This window comes from Leopardus geoffroyi, chromosome C3, assembly GCF_018350155.1.
Source record: "Leopardus geoffroyi isolate Oge1 chromosome C3, O.geoffroyi_Oge1_pat1.0, whole genome shotgun sequence".
Lineage (NCBI taxonomy): Eukaryota > Metazoa > Chordata > Mammalia > Carnivora > Felidae > Leopardus > Leopardus geoffroyi.
In genome coordinates this window covers 106,080,074-106,105,962 of record NC_059338.1, presented here as the reverse complement: position 1 = coordinate 106,105,962, position 25,889 = coordinate 106,080,074, and the positions used below count along the sequence as shown (strand labels likewise).

Here is a 25,889-nt window from a genome sequence, read left to right as displayed (position 1 = left end):
GATACTTTGAAGAAGCCATGCAGAAAGGGCCACCGGAAAATGTTAATCCCCCAATTAGAACATAAATTCTTTGAGGACAGGAACTGTGTCTTGTGCTGTTTCGTTAAGCCTAAGGGCATCCTAGCAGGCTTAATTATCCTTGTTGCAAAGGAGTTAATACCAAAACCAGAAAGACTGAGGACAAGAAAAGGTCCATACTCACTAGACAGATAAACTGATTTTTTTAAACTTTCACACATGGTTTATGTGAAAATAAACACAGCTATTCCAAAATAAAACATTCAGTAAAGTAGCTTTAGAAGGCACTGATACTTAAAAAACAGCTGGTAAAAGTTATTCTGTGGATCTCAGTTATTCTGTGAAAAGTTGTAAAGCTCTTCAAACATATTTTATAATTCAGAATAGTTTCTAACGTAAGCTTTTTCTTCCTGTTAATTAAAGCAATGTAGTAAGATCTCACTTACTATACTACATGGCAAAGCACCTCTAAAACTTCACCAAATAGCAGCCATCCTTGGGTCTTATCTGTATACCTCCAGGGGAAAATGAAAGCATCTTCCCATGTTAGCCAGAAAGGTAAATATCAAAGGAATCCTGAAATAACTCATCACAGAGAGGAGAGAGTCAGCATCCTATCAGGCCAACAGCCACTATGAGGCATAAAGTTTCAGCGTAACATTGCTGAGCCTGAACAGGGGGGTCCCACGGAGTCTTGAGTACTCTGAGTCCACACTGCAAATGTAAAATGTTCTTCCCTCACACCAGTGGCGAACCTGTCTCAGGACCGGGTGGGGGTCACTGCTTTGCCAAGCCAACTGCAACACAGGCCATGACCCTCATTCCAGCTTGGCAGGAACAAACCCAAATGTTGCCTGATTCTCCTACAAATGTAATAATATCTAACAAGAGGCTGATTGGACAGCCCAAGATGTCATTTCCTCTAATTAAGGAATGCTCGAGAAAAACCAAAATAGCCACAAAGCACTGTCAGCAAAGCAATCAGCAGCGACAATTAGCTGTCAGCTCACAAGCTTGAGCTGAGCCTTGTGCAGGGAGCAGGGCTTGTAGCTGTGGCTTTCCAAATCAGCATGACAGCAAGAGTCCAGGATGACAAGGCCGCGGAGAGGGTCGACGGGTGAGAGGAGCGGCAGCAGCTTGTTGGTTGGTGGGTTGCTGTGTGGCAATGGAGGGAGACCCTATGAAGAATCCTACAGTGACCTTCCAAAGTAGCTGGAAGTCTGCTGGCTACAGCCCATGCTGCATTTGCCACGAATGACCCTTCTCTACCTGGAACGATGCTACCCACTCTTGACAATGTATAAGCAGCCTGTCTGCATCTCCCTTGTGAGGAATTCACACCTCCAGGGCACGTGAGCTCTCTCCCTTCTCAACTCCCATAGCCGATTTCTGTCTATACTACAAGGTCATTAACAGGAGGAGTTGAGAAAAGTATATAAAGAAGCAAATATAACACAACTGTGTCACACCATGTAATAATACATAATAAGGTTGCCGGGGGGCGGGGGTAGGGGGGTGGGAGGGGCGCCTGGGTGGCTCAGTCGGTTAACCATCCGACTTCAGTTCAGGTCATGATCTCACAGTTCATGAGTTCCAGACCCGCGTCAGGCTCTGTTCAGAGCCTGGAGCCTGCTTCACATTCTGTGTCTCCCTCTCTCCCTGCCCCTCCCCTGCATGCACGTGTGCTCTCTCTCTCTCTCAAAAATAAATAAACATTAAGAAAAAAATTTTTTAAAGATTTTTTTGTGTGTGTGTGTGTGTGTGTGTGTGTGTGTATGTGACAGACATATATGTATATACAATTATTAAGAGGAGCACCACTGTCTCCTCCCCCGCACCTCTGCCTGGGCACATAAAACTGTTTGTCTTCTTAAAACTACTGGAAAGTAATTTCTACCCTTTGCTGCATCCCTTCTCAAGTTGCTCAAGTTGCTGGGGCCAAGTAAGGAAAGGGACTTGGAGGTCTGGGCACCCTCCCTTCTACTTCTGGCCTCACACTTTCCCATGAAAGTGTATTTTAGCAACAGAATAATAGGAGACCTGATTATAGCTGACCCTGGCCATAATTTAAGCTCATTCTCCATCCAGCATCACTGGGAATAAAACTGATGTCTTCCTCCCTGTCTGAAGTCTGCATTTAGTTCTTCGCCCATAGCAAACCCAGCCTTGATTTCTTTTGCAGCAGCAACACGTCCAACTCAAAGATACATTTCCCAGACTCCCTTGCAGCTAAGAGTGACCACTGACATTAAAGCAAAATTCACTGGCCTCAGGCAACTGAGATAACTCTTTGTCTGGGTTGGCTCAGCTGGGAGGCATGACCTTGGGCTTTTCTGGAGGGCTTCTCTATCTACTTGCTGAGAACAAACACATACATGATGGTCCCAAGTTGAAAAAGATATGTGAAAACAATTTAATAATATTGCCAGGACTCTTTGACTTCATGTCTCTCACTAAGGGGAAGGAAAGGTAGGCCTGCAAATACCTGGGTACAAAAGCAAAAGGAAAGACGAAGGGAAGGCAGGCACTATGATAATCCAGTGATTGTGGCTGGCTTTTTTATGGTATCAAAGGAAAGAGGACAACTTGAGAATTGGGATGAATGTAAAATTAACTTTTATCGAAAGACGGGGAAAAATGAAGAAAACTAGAATTCTGGCAGCACATTCTCATCACTGCATCACAAGGTACTCAAAGTTGGGAAGATTCAAAAGCTGAGGGCTCTTGGCACGGGTCTCCACAGAGGGATGGGTCCTTGGCTAGACCTTGGCTTTGAAGCCCCAATAGTAGCTTCATGTAGGAACTGAAACCAAGGTGGAGAGGAAGGCCAAACTGCCCCCTTGAGGCAGGCTTCATAGGTCTAAGAAATACCTTTCTTTATAAGAGGAAGCAACAGAAAATCCCTGCTACCAGACAGACAGTCAAGGGTTTTGAGCGCTAGGGACCAAAGCTCAAAAAAGAATTTGAAAATAAAGGCATTAAGTATGCATATCAATCATTATTGTTCAATGAAATCCAATAATTTAACTAGACAATGCATTTAAATGCCTTAATTCTGTGCACTATGTCCCGATTTATTCCTAAACTGGATTACCTTCACAATATTTTGACTTTGAAGGATTTTAATCTCATTATTAAAAACACAGTTGGCTAAAAAGGAAAAGAAACAGTGATTATGTAAAACACCACTTCTCAAAGATCCGAGTGCATAAGAATCCCTCCGGATCTTGCTATCTTGTTAAAATGCAGGTTCTGATTCATCAGGTCTGAATGGGACCTGCATTCTGCTAACAAGGGCTCAGGTGATGCTGACGTTGCTGGTCCCCGGGCCACCTGTGCAGTAGCAAGGATGTAGAGGGTTAAACATATCCAAGCTGCAAGTCAATGTGACTGTTCCTGAGATGGCTGGGGAATCAAGATTTGTCTGGAATCGTCTGGAATTATGATACTGCACTGCTTGGCACCATGGACATCTGGCATTCTTCAAGATACTGCACTCTACCCCTTTTCTGAGAAGCTGCAAACCTCCAGAATGCCTGCTGGCTGTCCCTTTCTTGTCTTCTTTTAACTTGCTTCCCTTTCTCCTCTTTTCTCATGAAGGCAACTAGAGAAGGGAAAGGCGATCTTGCTCCTTCCCTCACCTCGGCCCACAGAATCAAGCTATTCTATTGTGTGATTCCCATCCCTATACGCAGTTATTTCCTGAGAAAGAAAAAAGAAGGCCAAGTAGAGCCAACCCAAGAGAAGAAGAAAATTTAAATCCTCTCAGTGCTCCCATTAAGTTTTGAATTGTGGTTTGACTGCCTTCCTTTATCTCAGCCTTCGTCCATTTCTAGCTGGCATTTTTATTTACAACCGAAATTTTCCTTTATTGACAGTGGCTTTTTTTTTTTTTTTCAACGTTTATTTATTTTTGGGACAGAGAGAGACAGAGCATGAACGGGGGAGGGGCAGAGAGAGAGGGAGACACAGAATCGGAAACAGGCTCCAGGCTCCGAGCCATCAGCCCAGAGCCTGATGCGGGGCTCGAACTCACGGACCGCGAGATAGTGACCTGGCTGACGTCCGACGCTTAACCAACTGCACCACCCAGGCGCCCCGACAGTGGCTTTAAAAAGCTGCAACACAGTTCTGCATCCACTGAAGACAAGAACGCCACAGAAAATATCACTTCCTAACAATGAGAAAAAGCTGCATAATTCCACAAAATCACAACTTGTATCGAGCCGGTCAGACAGCTAAGATTACAAGGCAACCAGGTGGACTAATTTAGAGAATGACATGGACCTCCAAGGAGAGATGGGACACACAAACTGTCACCTTTGACAGAGTGCTCTAGGAGGAAAGAGCCATCATAAAAGCAGGGAAGAAAAAAACAGCTGAAATGTTAATGAATCCTAAAGGGCAAGTATGTGCCAGCATGGAATCCCTGGGAGCCTCTCTCAAGCTTCTTTTCCCATCGGCTTCCGGTGGGTACTCACGAGAAGGATTAAGGGGAGGGTCTGAGACTGAAGAGTGATTCTTTATTTGGGCACAGGCAAGAAACCCATCCTCTTCCCACAACTTTGTTCCACGTTAAGCAAGAGCTTTCAACCACTGGGAGGGGAGCAGAAAACCTTCCCACTCCCAAGATCCAAGCAAAAAGATCCATGGATTCTTGAGAAGGGCAGAAGCAAAAGCTATCTACCCCTGATGGAAGGACAACAGACTCAGGCCCAGAATCCAGTGCTGACACAAAGAAGAAATCTGCTGCCACTCAGCGAGGGGCAGGATGCTCTCTCCCACCAAGACACCCACAGACACAAGGCAGAGATCGGCTGCTGTGAGGAGGAGCAAGGAACCAGGACAAAGCCCAGGTCCCAAGGTGTGGACACACAAGGCCCGCCCAAGACTGAGGCTGGACCAGGAAAGCTGACGACCTCACCACCAAAGCCACCACATTACACCGAGCACCGAGCAAAATGAGCACCAACGTGGAGAGAGATCCCCTCAGCGGAACAGGTGTGGCACGTCTGCCGAAGGCTAAGGACGGGGTTTAGACAGTGGGAAAACCCTCTGGCACACCAGGCCAACTAAGCATAAGGTGACTACGGTCCACCGCTGGACAACGCTGGAGTCTGGCGGGCTGAAGGTAACTACAGCCACCAGGAGCCCAAACCCCCCCAAACTCCGTATCAACAACGGTTCCTGTCATCTGCTAACAAGATTACTCGAACCCTCACATCGATGACCTCACAAAAGAAAAAGTGTCCAACATGAAACCAAAATTATGACATATTTTAAAAACTAAGGAAAAACAACCCACTGTCAGGATAAAGCAACTTACAGAACTAGACAGCTATGACTCACATATTGGAACACTCAGACTGAGATTTTAAAATAGCTATGATTAATATGTAAAAGGTGCTCATTAAAAGAAGAATAAAATGCAGGAAAAGATGGAAAACATCATGGAAACTGTAGGAAACAAATTCTAGAAATAAAAATGTATATCAGAAGTAAAGGTTTCCTTTGATAGGCTGATGAGGAGATAGGATACATTTAAAGAAAAGGATCCGTAAACTTAAAGACTGGTCAAAAGAAATTATCCAAGGAGAAAGGAGAATTTTTTTTTAAGTATCCAAGAAGTGTAGAACAATATTAAATAGTCTGATATGCATGTATTTAGAGTACCAGAGGAGGAGGAGAGAGAAAAAAGTGCCAAGGTAATTAAAAAAGAAAAAGGATAGCTTTTTTAACACAAAAAAAGTGCTGGAAATTTAGATGTCCATATAAAAAAGTAAACCTTGACTTTTACCTCACACCAGATACAAAAATTACCTCAAAATGTGTTATATAACTAAATGTAAAGCTTAAAACTATGTAATTTCTAGAAAAAAAAAAAAACAAGAACATATTTGTATTCTTGGTTTTAGAATCCTGACACCCATAAGAGAAAAAAATTTGATTAAGTTGAACTTCATGAAAATTAAAAACTTCTGATCTTCTAAAGCACAGGTTTGATAAAAAGCTTGTATCCCCAATATATTCGATTATACATCAATAACAGAAAGATAGGTAATGGGAGTTTAAAAATGGGGGAATGATTTGAACAGACATTTCACCAAAGATATACAGACGCCAAAGAAACACTTGAAAAGGTGCTCAACATTAGGAATCACTAAGGAAGTGAGAATTAAAGCTTCAAGAAGGTACCACTATATACGAACTCAAATTGCTAAAATTACAAAGACTGATACTAAGTGCTGATAGGCTGTGGAGTAACTAAAACTTTCCTATATTGCCGACTGGAATGCAAAATGGCACAGTCACTTTTGAAACAGCTAGAGGGATTTTTCTTAAATAACGTTAAGCATACAGTTGCTATACTTACCACGTGATCCAATAATCCTACTTGTAGTAATTTACCCAAGAAAAATGAAAATATAAATCTGTACAAAGACCCATTAATCAGTGACTACAATAGCTTTGCTAATATAGCCAAAAACTATCGATAACCCAAGCGCTCATCAACTGGTGAATGGATAAACACATTGTGGTACATCCACACGATGGAATTCTACTCAGTAATAAAAAAGAACAAACTACTGATACGGGAAAAACAGGCAGGAATCTCAAAGACTTTATGCTAAATGAAAGAAGCCTGAAATGAAAGTTTACATATTGGGCAACTTGATTTACATATTATGAGAAAAGAAAAACCCTGGAACAGAAATCAGATCAGCAGTTGTCAAGGGCTGCACGTAAGGAGAGTCCAAAGGAACCCTCTTTCAGATGTTGGATATACTCTGCATTGTGACCATGGTCATGGTTACATGATTGTATACAGTTGTTGAAATTTATTAAACCATAAATTTCAAGAGAGTGAATTTTACTGTGTATTACTTACACCTCAGTAAGCCTAACCAAAATAAATAAACAGATAGATAGTACTACAGACAGCTTACTTGACAACTATATCATAAATAAATATTCATTTTAAAAAAAAAAGCTTCTCAACTTAAAAAAAATAGTACTACAGCAAAAGGAATGTGCTTGGTCAAGGGTGTATCCACATAGAAAAAATTAATCTTGACCCTTTACTTCGCATCATACACAATACAATCAATTTCAGATGTATTAGAGATCAAAATGTAAAAATAAAATCATACAGCTTTCAGAAGAAAACAGAAAACATCTTTCTGATCTTGGAATAACACCAAAATTTCTTAAATAGAACAGGAGTGTCAACCACGAAAGAAAAAAAATGAATAATTTACATCATTTTAAAGGAATTTCTGCTCATTAAAAACTGGAAGATAAACCACAGGAAAAAGAGGAGATATTTACAATATATATAACCTGGCAAAGGCTCAAATCCAGAATACTTATTATTAAAAATGTCTACAATTCAATAAGAAAGACAATTCACTAAGACAACCCAATTTTATTTCCAAAAGACTTGAATAAGCACCTCAAGTTTTTTAAGATTTGAAAAGGATTTTCATAAACAAGATATATAAATGGTCAATTAATATATGAAAATGTACCCAACTTCATTAGTCGACAGGGAAATGCAAGTTAAAACTACAACTTGATATTATACACCTACCAGCAGAGCTTAAATTAAAAAAACAATCCAACAAAAACAGAAAATACCTTGTATTGGCAAAAATATAGAAAATCAGAACTATCACACACTCCTGATTGGCAGTTAAATTTTTAAATTAATGCAACCATTTTGGAAAACTCTTTGATAGTATTTGCTGAAGTGGAACATACACCTACTCCAAGACCCAGAAATTCCCCTCCTGCATACAAAGCCAACAGAAATGTGTCTATAGAGCCACAAACAAAACTTACCAAAACTGACTCAGGAAGAAATAGAAAACCTAGATAAATCAGAAGTTAAAACACAGGGTAAAAATTCCTCCCACAAAGAAAACAACCTGCCCAAACTGGTTCATCATTAAGTTTCATCACACCTTCAAGGAACCAGTAATTCTAATATTTTGAAAACCATTCCTGAAGAGGAAAATACCAGACAGGAAAATTTTGGCCAATCTTGGGACTAAAATTTAGCAAACTACATCTCGCTGAGTATAGAAAGGATAATGCACCATGATCAAGTTTGGTTTTATCTTAGCAATGCAAGCTAGCTTAACATCCTAAAATTAATTAAAGTCAACTACTATGAACAAGATTTTTATCAAGGGATAAAAATCATTTGATCACCTCAGTAGGTTAGAAAAGCATTTAATAAAATTCAACATGCAGGTGAAATAATTCACTTTGAACAAACTAGGAATAGGAGAGAAACTTCTTAATCTGATAAAGAATATTATTAAAGTAACACCATCAAATTATGTCCCATAATTGATTTGACACAATTTAACTACTGTTGCATGTTTAGATTCTTTCCTCTTTATTTGGCTATTATAATTTATGCTGTGATAAACAGCTTTGTGCATGTTGATACAGTTGCCTAACCTCCCTGTGCCTTAATTTCCTCATGTGCAAGATGAAAATAAAGCAGCACCTGACTCAGAAGGCTACGGCAAGGCTCAAATAAGATGTTGGATTTAGGTCTTAGGGAGTCTTGGGAGAAAAGTATGGCTTATAAATCTGAAAAATCTTATTCTATATTTACCTGATGGCAGATTTCTCAAAGCACACCGTAGGCTCAAGTCAGAAGAAGTCACTCTGTCAAAAACAAATAAAGTTATTGTCTTAGGTTACCAGGAACTAAGGATGTAATATCTGAGGAATGCAACCGACGATGAGAAATACCACTTGCTCCGGGATTCCCCTGAACCATTTGGACTTCTGCCCATCCCGGCTTCCTTCCCCCAGCCAAGTGAGGATGACTACTATCATACTCTTTTCATCTGCCCTTGACCTACAGCACTCCATTTCTGCCCAGCAGCCAGAATGACAATTTGAGCATGGCACGCTATACCTCTCCTGGAACCCCTTCCACAACTTCCTCTTACTCTTGGGATAAAGGCCAACCTCCTTGCCATGTCTTCTAAAGGCCCTTCATCATCTGCTGCCCACCTACTTCTCTAGCTTTGTTTCTCATCTCTGTTACCACTGTCTGTGCTCCAGCTACACTGGACTTCCTTCAGCTTCTCCTTCGTTGCCACCTCCCTGCTTTTATACACACGGCTCTCCCTTTCCTACTCCCTTCCCCATTCCCTCCCCCTTCCCCACTCACCTCCACATGACTAACTCCTACTGGGCCTTCCATTCTCCACTCAAGTGTCACTTCTTCAGCCAGGCCATCCACTCCCCTTGACTATCTTAAGTTCCCTCTATTTACTCTCCCAAAGAAGCCTGCACTTTTCTCTAACATCATGCATGCAACTACTGACTCAGTATATCTCGTCTTCTCTGTGAGCCCAGGGATCACAGTTATTTTGTTTACAGCTATATCCTTATGCCTTGCCTAGCACTGGTCTCACAGTAAAAACTTAATAAATATGTATAGAGTAAAAGAATTACTAAACTCCCTCCTCATTCCTGAGCTTTCTAACTCATCTTTTGATTCATGCTGCTAATTTAACAGACTTCCTCGTTCACTACCACATACCATCAATTGTTGAGGTTCACTGATTGTACAGACAATGCTGTTTTATAGAACAGTAAGAAAAAAATTGGCTGCAAATTAAATTGTGATACAATACTAACATTTAGAACTTTTATTTTATACTTATTGAAAGTCTCTATTAGACTTATGTAAGACCTGAGTTTTATTATACCCATCAAAAGAAGAGTATGAAAATGTAAGTGAAATAAATTGGTTAGGTATGCAAATTTACTTTGGTTTAGGCATTCAGTCGGAAGCCACTCTTCAAATGACAGTTGACATAATATCCAATGAGTGTGTTTTCCCACACAATATTGTCCTCTATGCCACCAAAGCCTTTAGTAACGCAGCATTTCCTTTTTTTTAAGTTTATTTATTTTGAGAAAGAGAGAGAGTGCATGCACATGCACATGGGAAAAGGGCAGAGAGAGAGAGAGAATCCCAAGGAGGCCCCGCCCTGTCAGCACCAAAACCCACGTGGGGCTCTAACTCACGAACCATGAAATTATGACCCTAAGCAGAAATCAAAGAGTCGGACGCTTAACCAACTGAGCCACCCAGGCGCCCCAGCAATGCAGCATGTTTTAAAAGTGTTCAAGTATGGGGCGCCTGGGTGGCGCAGTCGGTTGGGCGTCCGACTTCAGCCAGGTCACGATCTCGCGGTCCGTGAGTTCGAGCCCCGCGTCAGGCTCTGGGCTGATGGCTCAGAGCCTGGAGCCTGTTTCCGATTCTGTGTCTCCCTCTCTCTCTGCCCCTCCCCCATTCATGCTCTGTCTCTCTCTGTCCCAAAAATAAATAAACGTTGAAAAAAAAAAATTAAAAAAAAAAAAAAAGTGTTCAAGTATTGTATCTGGGATCTTCTTCTGAGCTTCGGATGCTTTTCCACAAGTGTTGGTGTTGGCAAGAAGATCTTACTAATAGATGCCAGGAGATTTCAGTCAACACCTAGGACTTACATTCCTTTCTCAGATGGTCATCAAATGGATCGCTGACTGAAACAACGAGGGGTTTCCGTTGTCTTCTCCTGCTACCAGAACTACCAAGTTCACACGTGCCCAGGCAATGCAACTACAGCACAAATACCACCGGACCAATTGCAACAAAAGATGCATTTGGTTGTAGACACATTCCGGTATCAGAGTCTCAAAATGTGAGAAAGATAAAACTCGACTCAGAAGCAATGAAACATGAGAGGTTAAAAACAAGACTCTTCAGAGAACTTAGGAAAGTCAATAAAGCAAGAATGCAAATAAATAAAAGGAATAAAAGTCAATAAAAGGAAGAATGCAAATTCTCTCTCTCTCTCTCTCTCTCTCTCTCTCTCTCTCTCACACACACACACACACACACACACACACACACACACACGCATGATCAGAAATTTTGACTTCTCACACACTGAAGTATGGAAATGAGTGCTCAAGGCACTGGCCTGGGAAGGCAGGGGGCAAATTTGGCCCCACTCCACCAGCCAGGTCCTGGCACAGTTGCCTCCACCCTGGAGGAAGAAGGCAATTCCTGACTTTCCACCAGCCCAGCCGTGCCCTCATGGACAGAGTCCTCCCCGAGGTGTGTCCTCTCCCTAACTACTTTTAACCTCTAACTTTTTACCTATTAAAATACTTTTTTTCCCCTTCTTATTCTGTGTGTATGATTTTTAAAAAAGAGATCTGCCCGCTTAAAGTTTTAGCTGTATAATACAGTGCCATTAACTATAGGTACCATGTCGTATGGCAGATCTCTAGAAGCTGTCCACCTTGCATGATTGAAACTTATATCCATTGAACAGCAACTTCCCTTTCCCACCTCCCCCAGCCTCTGGCAACGATCACTCTAGCTTCTGCTGTACGAGTGTGATCGCTTTAGACACTTCTGATGAAGTAGAATCATGCAAGACTGGCTTATTTCACTTCACATAATGTCCTCAGGGTTCATCCATGTTGCTGCAAATGACAGGATTTCCTTCTTTTTTAAGGCTGAGTACTACTCCATGGTATGTATATACCATGTAAAATATCATTTTTAAGGACACCACTTTTAAGTTAAAGGAAAATTCTTAGAAACGTGCCATCACATTAGAGCAGAGCAGACTATAGTGCCAGGGGTTTCCTCATCCCCAGTCCAGTATTCCAGGGTCTTGGGGTCTCAATTTGTGAATGCTCATCAATGGCAGAGAAAAGGAGGAAAAAAGAGACACCACCAAATAAGCCAGTGGGCGTCTCTGTGCCCCAGTTTCCTCACCTGTAAAATGGTCATAGTCAGGGTTCCAGGAGGAAAGAGATTACACACTCGAATGGGCGTTTTAATGAAGGGGATTATTTACAAGGCATGGACAGGGTTAAGGAAACTGCCAAGGGATAAAGTAGGTACCTCCTATTGACCAAATCCGAAGAGAAGCCAGAGGGCAGATAAGCCCATTGATGTGATCCCTGGAGATGAGTGTCCCAAGGCTGAAAACAATGTTGAGAAGGAGATGACAGAGAATTTGGTGATGGCGGAGAATAAACACCCAGCACACGTCATCTCTGAGTTCCCATAGAATTCTAATATTCTGTGACCATTTTGGTACAGAATTAGGCTTTATAACGGCAAGAAAAAAATTCTGTTTACTTCAAAGATTTGAGGATAATCCACCAGGATGCATTTTTTCATCCTGGACCAGGATGCTTAGCCCAGACAACAGCACTCATTTGCTGCTCCTGGAAACAGCTCGTATTAAGAACATCACACTAAGCAGTCCCTGTTTTCCTTTAACTGAGCTCTTACAAATGTAGTGGGATTCCGTCTGGAGCTAGTAATTGATGTTCCTCCTCCTCGTCTTAGCCCCTGAGACCCTCCCCTTTTCCGGAAGGAGGATCCCGTAGCATCCACGACCTCACAGATGAGATGTTCCAGCGGGAGCAGAGAAAAGGCTTTTGGCTTTCTAAAGCCCAGCACTTAGTCTCAGAGCACAGAGCAATGTTTACCACCTGCTCCAGCCCCCAAACCCCACACCCAGACCAGAAGATTATTTTGTGAGGAGAAAGTGTAGAGAGAAAGGACCGAGCAGACATTGTGGTTCCTGAGCATGGGGCTCCCACAGCCTTTCCCCACAAGCTGAGACACTAAATGGTTAAGTACCCCATGGGTTATTTCCCTCTTCTCACTCACAACTCATTTTCAAATCTCCCCTGCTTTCCCTGGCTGGGCCAGGCTCCAGGTACCACCTTGCCCACCGCACGCCCGCCCTCCAGCAGCGGCGAAGGCTTCAGGCCTCGGGAGTCACAGGGGTGTTCAGTCCTAGGACACAAGTGTGAGATTTCTAACTTCAGAAATCAAGGATCCTTTCAAAAGTCTCATTTTGATCAGTGGTTGCTTCTAGAGAAGTTCCTGGTATCACCTGTTTTAAGGACTCAGGCAAAGGTGCTGTCCAGTTTCTAGCATCTGTCCTTTCCGGAATTTTGAGGCAATGCCATGCTCCAAAGGGCATGGGGTTTTGCTGAAACTGTTCTACAGATGTCCAGCTGGGCAGAGACAGCCATTAGAGAGATGTCACACAGTGGCGTGAAAGCTCTCTCAGAATAGAGGAGAGTCACGCTGAGTTAGAATGAAAACCCATTTGGAAAAAAACAGAAATACGTGTTCTGAGAAAAACACATCTTTTCTTCTTTCAAAGGAGTTAGGTTATTTCCAAGTGGCTTCATGATGTGAAAAAAGACTAACTTCTGGCAAATAAACTAAAAGCAGGAGGGAGGCTGCCACTCTGCCCATTTGAAAGGGGGAGTCTAGGTGGGCTGGAGGGTTCAATAATTATCTGATTGACTGTGGCCAAATTGCCTCACCTCTCTGTGTCTCGTTTTCCTCATGTGCAAAAATACCAGGGGTCTGGATTAAGAGAATTACTGAGGTCCTTTCCAACTCTAAGAATATATGACTTTCAAGCTGGAAAAGAGACTTTCCAGTTCAGAGTCCAAGGATTTGCTATTGAAAAATGAAGCAATGTAAGAGGAAACGCCATTATCAGCCAACGGGCTGTAGTCTGACAAATAACAGAAAAGAAATGCTCTGTGGAGCCTGTCACTTGACACGTTATAGCTGCATTCCCAGCGTGGATGATACCATACAAATGGGTTATTCCATGCATCTCGAGAATGCCCCGACCATATTAGGAACTCTCCTAAGTGGCTCCTCTCCTCTGTAACATTACACAGTGCCGTTCCTGACATGGCCATTTCAGTCAGCCTCAGACTCAACTTTAGATGAAAATATTACAGTTGGATGATTTGTCAAGTGCTAAGTCTAATCCTTGCAGCTCTTTTTCCAGAGTCCTTAAAAAGAAGAGTGCCAGATGTTAGACTTGTATATTTAATGGGAAACTGAATGGGGAAACAAAACAAAACAAAACAAAATGCAGCAAGCCTCGTTGTAATATTTAACTGTTTTTGAAAACCCACCATCTAAACAAACCAAAAATAACATATTTTCAAAACTGTGACAAAGTCAAATGTCTCTTAAGTACAAAAAATAAGTCTGTCATGGGCCATTCAGAATAAAGCAATCTGTCAGTTGTAAAATGCAAGCACTCCTTTATAAGTAGTTTGCATGCTTCCAACTCTCTCAATAAAAACCATGTTAACATATCAAAAATATCCAGAGAGAATTTCATCAATGTCAGAAAACACTAGCTAATCAGTTACTTAGGTGACATCAGGCTGGATCTCCCACAAGCACTTAGCACTTATCAGGGATAAATATAACTCATCATCTATTGCCCAAGCTGGTCCCCTTCTTGCTATCCCTTTCCACTCATCACACAAGCCAGGATACTGGACATCATTTAATATTCCTCTCATTGATAACCAATGAGATTGCACCTGCTGAGCGTCTCGGTCTCCTATCCTCGTCCCTACTGTCACTCCCCAAGTCAAGCCTTCACCCTCTATCTACTGGACAATTTCAAAGTCTCTTAGCCTTTCATGTCATCAATTAATTCATCCATCCTCGACATTTATCTTTTTCAAAGATAAATGACATTTGACATGTCATTTCCCTGTCCGTACCCACTCTTCAATGGGTTACTTACAGAAAGAACCTAAACTTCAGCATAGTGTCCCCCCTCACACCATGTGCTCCAACCTGGTCACAACTGCTTAGTTTTCCACTGATTGTGATATCCAGGTCTCTGTGTCCTAGCCAACCATCTCCTCCCCATCCCACCTCCAAAAGGGTCCATCTAATAATTCTGCTTCTTGGGAGATGAAAACTCCTCCCTGGGCCTGTGCAGTCCATTCCCTCCCTCTCTCTGCACCTGACACTGCCCTCCTTCACCACTGCTCAGATCCGGCTGTCCCAGCCCTCTGTAGGGTCTGCCTCGCTCCTTCAGGCAGCCATTGGTACATGTTGAGGCCCTTTCCTAACTACTCTCCACTTGCCTAACATGAACTCATTCTTTGGCTCTCAAGGTCAGTGTGATTTCCTCTGAGAGACTTTCCCTGACCTCTCAAAAGAAAATCTGGTTCTTCTGCTGCATACTAGGCAGCCTACTATTCTTTTCCCTTATTGCACTTAATCACAAGCAACGGTTACGTGTTCATTATCGTGGTTATTAATTCCAAACCCATCACCCTCCATGGGCACTGACCTCTATGAGGTAGAGACAGTTCAGGTCCAAAATTTACCCCCAGAGGCTAGCACAGTGCCTAGCACACAATAAAAGTTTTTAGACCAATTCATGGTATTGCCAGTTCCACTTGCTTTGCAAAAAGCTCCTTTCACTCCTCCCCGAGTCCCCACATCTTCAAGCTACTGGGTTGGGTGGGCTCTGGGGAGGAAGTTTGGCCTTTCTAAAGCCTCAGGACCAACTTCCAAAGCCCCCACCTCTCCTCCCACCTCTCCTTTACTCCAACCCATTAACTCATCTCAGATTGTTCGTCCCTCAATTATACAAAGCAGGGAGCAAATCTGGCAAAGGTGGAACTACCTTTAGAGAATCAAGGAGGAAGAAGAAACTTAGTGGGTAAAAGCAAAATTCTCTGAGGGGGAGAGGAGCGGAATTTCAAACACTGCATGTTAACGGTATGTGTTGCTTGTGCATACACACGTGCACACACATACAAACACGCAGGCAGAGAGACTATGCATGATTAAAAGAGGTGGAAGAGACAATGGCTCCAAAACCTATTTAAGAACACAACAGGGACTGTGTATTAGGTGGTTTAGGAATTACGGTTAATTGTCTTGGGTATAATCATGATATTGCGGTTATGTGGAATAATGTCCCCATTCACTTGAGAAGTATTTGGGGGCGAAGTATCATGGCATTCTCAACCTATATTCAAGTGAGTCAGAAAAGAATGTGCACATTTATAGAAAAAACTTGCTTAAACACAAACTTGATCCAATGCGTGTATATATGGAACAAGCAAGAACAAGAAAGCGCGTGTAGCAAAATGAGATTGTGACTATGTACTATTCTGTCAACTTTTCTGTCAGTTGGTTTTAAAAATAAAAACGAATGAAAAATAAATAAATAATAGGTAAGGAAATAAAGGCCCTTTCACATGTGCACTAAATATCCCCCACAACGCCAAATATTCTTATAAGCGCTCGCTGCCCTGACCTGAGGGGGAAACAACACCCACAGCCCTTCATGTTGGGAGCGATTATTTACTAAGCCCTCGGGGAATGCAGCTTTCTGATGGAAAAGTAAGAGCTTCTGGGCAGTGCCTAGAGGAGGACTAGCCCTGGAGGAATCAAGATAACCTCTTGAGCATTTCCTGATGGCCTCAGCACAGCGGCCCCTGCACAAGACAGTCTGCCTTCTTCTTTGCCCTTATACCTCCCCTCCTGATAAATGACCAGGATTCAAACATGAATATGATGTAGCCCCAATCCTCCAGTTATTTATTCCAAGAATGCCTGCTTAATTTATTGTTCAAATGAAGATACTTTTCAGAGTGAAAGAGGATGCTAACCAGACAGGGTGCTAGGACAGAGCATATATTGGGGCTGTCCCAGGAAATCTGGAAATGTCTTGGGAACATCTGGATATATCGTCATCCTATTTATTTTCCAGGAGTGGGTATATTAGACACATAAAATGCTGGCAACAACAATGTTCATTTAACTATGTAACAAAATAATACAAAGCAACTGCCATCGACAAATTGCCTGGAAGTTCAAAGGTAGGATAAAGTAATTTCTTTGGAGGAATCAGGAAGAAATTCATGAAGGAGGGCCATTTCACATTGGTCTTAAAAACAAGAATAGTATTTCTGTACGTAGAGATGGAAGGGAAGGGAAGGCCATTCCAAATGGAAATAATTACATGAGCAAAGGCCAAAGTAGGAAAGCATGAGAGTTTACCAGGGAAATTGAAGCAATATAATGTAGCTGATCTAAAGGGGTGTCCAAAGGAAAAAGAAAAGATGAACCTAGAGAGGTAAATTGGAAGCACAGTGAAAAGTATATACTCAGTCCAATAGGCAACAGAGAGTCACTGAGGGTTTTTGAGAAGGACAGTAATAAGGCTGCAGAGGGCCTTGAATGTCAAGCGAAAGACTTAAGGCCCTCTAGGTCAAGCTAAGACTTAAGAATCAGATAGATCTTTTGTAGAACAATCTTCTACAATAAAACACCCATAAGTATTAACCAGTCTGCAAATAAGAATGATACAAACCAAAAGAAAACTGTCACAGAATGAGAGAAGCTATTTGCAAATGACATATCAGATAAAGGGCTAGTATCCAAAATCTATAAAGAACTTATCAAACTCAACACCCAAAAAACAAATAATCCAGTGAAAAAATGGGCAAAACACATGAATAAACACTTCTCCAAGGAAGACATCCAGATGGCCAACCGACACATGAAAAAATGCTCAACATCACTCATCATCAGGGAAATACAAATCAAAACCACCATGAGATACAACCTTACACCTGCCAGAATGGCTAACATTAACAACTCAGGCAACAACAATTTTATTTCAATAAATAAAATTTAAAGAAAGTATCTTTTAGGGAAATACAAACCAAAACCACAATGAGATACCATCTTACACCTGTCAGAATGGCTAACATTAACAACTCAGGCAACAACAGAAGTTGGCAAGGATGCGGAGAAAGAGGATCTCTTTTGTACTGCTGGTGGGAATGCAAACTGGTACAGCCACTCTGGAAAACAGTATGGAGGTTCCTCAAAAAATTAAAAATAGAACTACCCTATGACGCAGCAATTCCACTACTAGGTATTTATCAAAGGGATACAGGTATGCTGTTTCGAAGGGACACATGCACCCCCATGTTTACAGCAGCACTATCAACAATAGCCAAAGTATGGAAAGAGCCCAAATGTCCATTGATGGATGAATGGATAAAGAAGGTGTGGTATATATATACAATGGAGTACTACTCGGCAATCAAAAAGAATGAAATCTTGCCATTTGCAACTACATGGATGGAACTGGAGGGTATTATGCTAAGTGAAATTAGTCAGAGAAAGACAAAAATCATATGATTTCACTCATATGAGGACTTTAAGAGACACAACAGATGAACATAAGGGAAGGGAAACAAAAATAATATAAAAACAGGGAGGGGGACAAAACAGAAGAGACTCATAAATATGGAGAACAAACTGAGGGTTGCCAGAGGGGTTGTGGGAGGGGGGATGGGCTAATTGGGTAAGGGGCATTAAGGAATCTACTCCTGAAATCATTGTTTCACTACATGCTGATTTGGATGTAAACTTTAAAAAATAAAAAATAGAATTAAAAAAAAAAAAACTGTCACAGACACTGATGTCATAAGCTTCTCAAAACCACCTTTATTCCTTCTGATGGGTGGTTCTGTTTTTGTGTGCTAGGTCAAGTATTACTTCTGGCAAATCTTCTCAGGAGCCCTGTGGCCAGAAAGCCAGTGTCACAGAAACAGAAACGAGAGAGTTAAAATGTTCAGAATTGTCCAAGCTTGAGAAGATGAAAAGAGAAAGGACAGCACTTGAACTAAAGGAAAAGCAGGTTACCAACAGGGGAGGGATGTGATAAATTTCCTCTGAAGATCGGAAATTATGTTTTGAAGGCAAAGCTAATTTTAATGCAAATTCTTCTACCCCCCCCCCCCCCCCCCCCCGCACACAAAAAAGCCTGAGGCAATCTCACATTTAATAAGATTAATTATAGTTTTTCCCAAAGGTTAATGTATAGATATGTATTGGATTACATGGAGAATTTTACGGGGGAAAAATTAAGACAGTGTTTTGACCATTTTTAGTTTTATCCCAGATATCTGACTAGACAAGAGCACATGCCTCATAGAAGAATATGTTATTGTAGAGAAAACTATTAATATCAAATCTTTTCAGCAAAGCAATCTCATTTCCAGAGAGAATGGCCCGACAGGAAGCCAGTGCTCTGGTCTCTAAACACAAAGCCCAGAATATTTGTAAACAGAAAGCACATATGCTCTTTCTATAGACGGCATGCCCTGTCCTACAAACACTATTCCCTGGTCAGCTGAGGCCATAAAAGAATGAAGAAAAGGCTGATCGAGAGAAGTAGTTCTTGAATTTTCGATCCATGGAGTTTTATATCTACAAGTACACCCAGGAAAAGTAAGCAGGAGCCAACTTGAAAAGGCTGCCACTGGGCTTTGAGCTTGCAAAATGATAATTGTAACTAAATGAAACCATTATATGCTTACATCCACAAAGGTCACACACGTATATATACCTTTGGAAGATGAAAGGGAACAAATTCACTATTTTGAAACCTGATACCAAGAAGATCCAAATATTTTTCTTGTCTCTCCTATTACATGAACTATATACCACTGAGTGACCAAAAAATAGAGGAAGGTAAACAATTCTTTATAAAAGTATTCCACCTGATAAATTAAAAAAAAAAAAAAAGTCTAAACTAGAATGTCAACTCCAGGACGTAAGTAATTCTAAGCACTGAGCATCAACAATCGTTAAGTTTACAAAAAGAGGGATCAGGCAGATATTACATACTTCCTGAACACTCCTTTAAAACTGCCAAAAAAAAAAAAAAAAAAAATTCTATCTGAATCTAACCAAACCTTGAAATCCAGCTACCACGTTGCAGGAAATATGGAAGACAGAGGAACACAGTGAAATGTCTCAGGAGTATGCAAGCGGCAAAATCCACACTATGAGCAACTCTACTAAGGTCAGAAGGCTGGATTTATCCACGCATAAACTATACAAAAAAGAAAAAGATGCAGCAGGACTCTATATGAAAAGAAAGGTGCATCAATTTTTTAAATGAGTGAATGTTTTAAAAAGCATTTTCTAGGGATACACATTTGGGTGATTACTATAAAAGTCTGAATAATGGTCACTTATGAAGGAAAGTAGAAGGACTATAATTGAAACCAGGCATGTGGAAGAGGTGTCTGGGGTGAGGGGCAAATTTCTATTTCCTGACTTGGGTGGTCATTACAAATGTTTTAGCCTTATGGGTATTTATTAAGCTATGTATTTGATTTGGAGGGGGGGTGTCTTTCTGTGCGTTGTTTTACAATAAAGTTGCTTAATTTAAAAAAAAAGAAGAAGAAAAAGAAAGAAATGTCCAGCAAACTCCTTAGAAGCATGAAAAAGCATCTAAAGAACCACCCGGTATTTTCCAAATTTGGGGGGGGGGGGGTAGGTGGGGTGGTGTGTGATAGGTAAATAAGGCAATGATTCCTATTGGGGGAAGGTGAGTTAAAATATACTCACTACATTTCTATGATCGATACTAGAAAAGGGTCAACTAAAAAGGAATATGGTTCAACTAAGAAAACTTTAAATTTTTTTTAATGTTTATTTTTGAGAGACAGAAAGAGACAGAGCATGAGCAGGGGAGGGGCAGAGAGAGAGACAACAGAATTCGAAGCAGGCTCCAGGCTCTAAACTGCCAGCACAGAGTCTGACGCAGGTCTTGAACCCATGAACCACGAGTTCATGACCTGAGCCGAAGTTGGCCGCTTAACCGACTGAGCCACCCAGGCACCCCCAACTAAGAAAACTTTAAAAGAAAGATATGTTCATTGATATGTAGAACTTTCTGTGGCCTCCATTCCCAATGAACCTCCCCGCAATCCCCAAATTGTTGTAGCCCATCTTCCATGTACAAGAAGGTATGGTGTAACAAGCCAGGGGCAGCCCCTATATAAGAATCACAACTTAGGGGCGCCTGGGTGGCGCAGTCAGTTAAGCGTCCGACTTCAGCCAGGTCACGATCTCGCGGTCTGTGAGTTCGAGCCCCGCGTCAGGTTCTGGGCTGATGGCTCAGAGCCTGGAGCCTGTTTCCAATTCTGTGTCTCCCTCTCTCTCTGCCCCTCCCCCGTTCATGCTCGGTCTCTCTCTGTCCCAAAAATAAATAAACGTTGAAAAAAAAAAAAAAAAGAATCACAACTTAGAATACTAACATTTTGGAACAAAACAAGCCTCTTCTGCAAATTTTCTCCCTCTGAGAAATAGCTGCTGAGTTCTCCCCTTAAAAGCCAGTTCCTAGGCTCTTGTGGAGACAGGACTCCTGGCCTTGGACGTCTGATGACCACATGACCTGAACTGCCCAGCGTAAATTAACTGTGTCATTTGATCCACCAAAATCCACCTGATCCATAAAAATCAGGTAAGTGTAGCCACACTGTCACCGAGTGGAAGTGAAACGTAAGATGTGTCTATAGCATGTCCTAAAGGTACAAATATTACCTTTAGGTGATTAGCTGACTCAGATTTCCACAGCCACCTCCTCCTGGTACACTGCTTTCTCTCAACCCACACCAATGGCCTCATGAGGAATTCCCTGGAATCAGCTGATGTTGAAAAACAAAAAAAATGACTCGGGCATATTTTACAGATGATTCCCCATTATATATCAGCACTCACTGGAAATAGATGTGGCCCTGAAAAAATAGTGGAGAAAGAAAATCTTCCCAGTTGGTAGAACTCTGCAGTACCTCTGGATATCCATTTTCTCTAGACTGAAACATGGCCGGAAGTACGAATCTATAGTAACTCATAAATAGTGGTTAACGATTTGGCCAGACGTTCAGAGGGAATACAAAGAACAGAATTAAAACACTGGTTAAAAGGAGGACTGAGGAGTAGGTATATGGATGACCTTTTGGAATGGGCAAAGGGTATGAAATATCCATATCCCATGTGCATTCCCATAAAAGAGCATCTACTACAGGGCAGGTAGGTAGACAAGATAACACATTCTGAGAACATCAGTCAGCATTCTTTTCCCAGCTACCCCAGGACTTCTCTTTACAGTGTCCATGGCAGCAATCAAGCAGGTTACACACAGACTGACCAAGGCAAATCTGACTCCTACCATTACTGAGTTTTCAACTCCCCAACAGCAGAAGCCAACAATGAGCTCCGGTGCACTAGCTAGCCACCTGATGGGGGTTGATTTACATTGGTTCCCTTCCATCATGGAGGGGACAAAGATTTGTCTTCGCTGGAGTAAACCCATTCTGGATATGGACTTACCTTTTGCAAGCGCCACCATCCACATACTTACACAATGCCTTATTTTCCATCATAATCCCCCTCATATTTCTTCTGGCCAAGGAAATTTCTCATAAAAGAAGTCCAGCAACTGGCTTAGGAACATGAAATTCTATGGTCTCGCCACATACTCCATCATCACCAGGAACAGCTGGCCTGACAGAATGGTGGAACCATTTACTGAACGCTCAATTCCCTTACCAACTGGGAGATAATACCTTGAAAGTTTATGGCACTATCTTTTAAAACAAACTTTTTTTTAACCTTTATTTATTTTTGAGACAGAGAGAGACAGAGCATGAACGGGGGAGGGTCAGAGAGAGAGGGAGACACAGAATCCAAAACAGGCCCCGGGCTCTGAGCTGTCAGCACAGAGCCCGACGCGGGGCTCGAACTCACAGACTGTGAGATCATGACCCGAGCTGAAGTCGGACGCTCAACCGACTGAACCACCCAGGTGCCCCTATGGCACTATCTGAACAGGATGCAGTACACACTTTGAATCAACCGCTCATACAGGACGTTATTTCTTCCATAACTAGAACACGCTAAAGCTGGGAACCAAAGGTTAATGTTGGAGAATCTGCTTTTATTACTACACCTAATAAGCTAATCACAACAATTTTGTTTCCTGCCCCAGAGATTTGGGGCTCTGCTGGTTTAGAGTTATCAGTTCCCAAGGAAAAATATTTCCATTGTGGCCACAAGAATGATTCTACTGAACTTCAATTTAAGACTGCCCCCTGGTCATTTTAGACCCTCATGCCATTGAGCCAATGGCCAAAAAAAAAAAAAAAAAAATTTCTACTGTATGAACTGGGGTGATTGGTCTCAATTATTAAGATGAAATAGGCTTGTTGCTAAACAACAGAGGCATGTCTGTAATCCAGAGGACTCTCTGGGGTTCCATTTATTGCTTCCATGTCTAGTAGTAAAGTTAATAGAAGATTTTACCAGACCAATAAAGGAAGGATGACTAAGGGCAGACTCTTCAGGAAGAAAGATTTGTGTCCAACCACCAGAAAAAGAGATCTACAAAGCAAAGAGCTAGTTAAGGGGAAAGAAACATGGAAACAGATAAGGAAAGAAGGAAAATACACAGCTACAGATATGTAATGTAGGTCCTATGTCTATAGATATAAATACATATATATCAATATTGATATATGTGTGTATATCAATTATTGCTTATGATCAGTTACAAGAGTGAGAACTGTGGCAACTAAGTTTATTTTCTTCCTTAATTTTGTATATAGAAATCCTTTCCCCCTTTTTCCTTTTGCCTATATCCTATAAGGAACGCTGGCTGATAGTTCACTCCACAAGTTAGTTTTCCAGGCTATAACATTAATGGGATTTTGGCTAACCTATAAAAGAAATTAACATCATCCAAATACGGATGCACTGACTGTGGAACTTGGCACCTCCCTTATCAGGGAAAGAGTGAGTATGCCTTCATTTGCGAAAGGGATAGTCGCATCCGCAGCAGCATTATAATGCAGCCGCTGTTGTGTAAGTTCATAGGGGGGCAGAAGGCTGTGTATGGCTCAGAGGAGACAAAGGGGGGACTTTGCCTAATAGGTCCTGCTCTTACTCAATTCCACATTCTTTCTTCTATGTGCCCTCCTCTGACGACACACCACATTTCTCAGGCTAACTCACCCCTGCCTTCCTACCGGGTTCTCTCATTTGGGTCACTAGCAGGAGAATGGAAAACAGGAAGAAGGGAGAAGCAGTGGCAGGAGCAATGATGCTATCATGGCCGGCACATGTGGGGGCCTGGGCTGCTGCTCAGGCATTTTGGTTTTAACAGCAGAAGTGTATGCAGGGGCTGTCTTCTACTTCTGTGCTCCTTACAGCTCCTGGCATAGGGCAAAACTCGGAGTAGGCACCTGGTTGTTCTGTTTTGGTTTTGTTGTGGTTAAAACACACACACACACACACACACACACACACACACACACACACCATAAAATTTACCATCTTCAGCATTTTTAAGTGCACACAGTTCAGTAATGTGAAGCATATTCACATTGTGAAACAGATCTCTAGAACTTTTTCATCTTGCCAATCTGAAATTCTATACCCATTGAATAACAACTCCCTTTTCCTCCTCCCCACAACCTCTGGTAACCACGACGGTACTTTCTGTTTCTATGACTTTGACTACTTTAGATAAGTAGTCACAGGAGTTTTCAAAAATTGACACAATTGTAGACTCTCACAGTTGAAAATTATCTTAAAAGTAATCCAGGCAAAGGCCTTGCCCTGGGCATGGATCACGCCTCTTTCACCTTAAATTCAGTAAACCTCTATTTTTTGATCAACGGATCTCTGCTAAAAGAATCCCAGTGACCGTCTTCAAATGGTGAGCCACGCTCTGGGTGGGCACTTCTTGTGAATGAATGAATGAATGAATGAATGAATGAATGAATAAAAGGTCTTCCTTACATTAATCTACGATGTTGAACTTTTACCCACTGCTCTGGGTGTATTCTCCAGCGTGGAGTACATTCCCTTCATCTTCCAAAGGTTACGTGTCTTTCAGCTGTTTTACAAACATGTTTTTATCAAGTATGTTTTAGCCTGCCATGAGACAGCAAGATCTGCATAAAGAAAGCCAGGAGAATATCAAGTGCTGTTGATATCCAACACTCAGCAACCAGAGTGGCCAGAGGGAAGGCAGCAGAATTCAGAAACTAATTAAAACAATGAATCCTGCTTGCTCCTGGGGTCTGTTGCACATCCAGGCCTTTAAAACTACATATTCCACCACATGTTCACAAGATAACTGACAGTTTCTCATTAGGTGACTACTTCGCAATTTAATAAACCAGAAGATTCTCTCCCAGATAGTCATAATATTTGCCACGATGCAAGGACGAAAATGGTCACTAATGAAATTTCACTGGCAAAAACCTATCTATTCAAAGTGATTTCTGAAGGTGCGGAGGCAAGACCTCATTCTTGCAATGTTGCTAGAAACATTCATGGCAACCTTTCCCTGAATAATGGGCATAATACATTATTTATTTATATCACAAATTCATACGGTTGTTATAGCTGCATAACCAAAAACCAATAATAATAAAGAATATGAAGAACCCAGACACTATGACGAAACATCTCTGATGGAACATCAGAGGCTGGACCAACTTTGCACAAAAACTCGACTCCCTGAGGCTGCTGCCTCTGCTGCATGTTATACACACCTTGGGCAACTGTCTTCACCAACTTCATCTTCACTGGTGTTAAATGCATCCAATGTGATTTGATAAGAAGCACTTAATGTCACTTTAAAAGAGAAATGTAGGAGCGCCTGTGCGGCTCAGTCAGTTAAGCATCTGACTCTTGATTTCAGCTCAGGTCATGATCTCACGTTTCGTGAGCTTGAGCCCTGCATCGGGTTCAGTGCTGACAGTGTGGAGCCTGCTTAAGATTCTCCCTCAATATCTATCTATCTCTCTTTCTCTCTCTCTCTCTCTCTCTCTCTCTCTCTCTCTCTGCCTGGCCCTCCTCCACACCCTCTCACTCTCTCAAAAGAAATAAATAAATAAACATTTTTTTTAAAGAGCAATAATTTATAAAGAATAAATGTAAATTGCAAATAAACAAATGGAAAAATATCTAGCTTGTAATCAAGGAAATGCCAATCAAAAGAACATAAGACACTACTTTTGGCTTCACAAGTGAGGATAAGCGGAAACAGACACTCTTAGTACTGCAGGTGGAAATGTACAATGATATAAACTTTCAGAAGATTAATTTTGCTAATAAATAACAACTTTTAAAAGATTCA

The 25,889-nt window shown here is 41.6% G+C and overlaps 1 protein-coding gene across 2 annotated transcripts in view; it reads right to left on the bottom strand.

Moving 5' to 3' along the window:
* The window catches only part of NCALD (neurocalcin delta), a 279,891-nt gene extending 271,191 nt beyond the window's left edge, over nucleotides 1-8,700 (bottom strand). The window contains exon 1 of one of the 2 annotated variants that reach the window (XM_045454028.1): nucleotides 8,648-8,700. The gene's annotated coding sequence lies outside the window, so the exon portion shown is untranslated. The remainder of the gene's footprint in view (nucleotides 1-8,647) is intronic. The other variant, XM_045454029.1, reaches the window with a different exon arrangement.
* Between the last annotated feature and the right edge of the window lie 17,189 nt (nucleotides 8,701-25,889).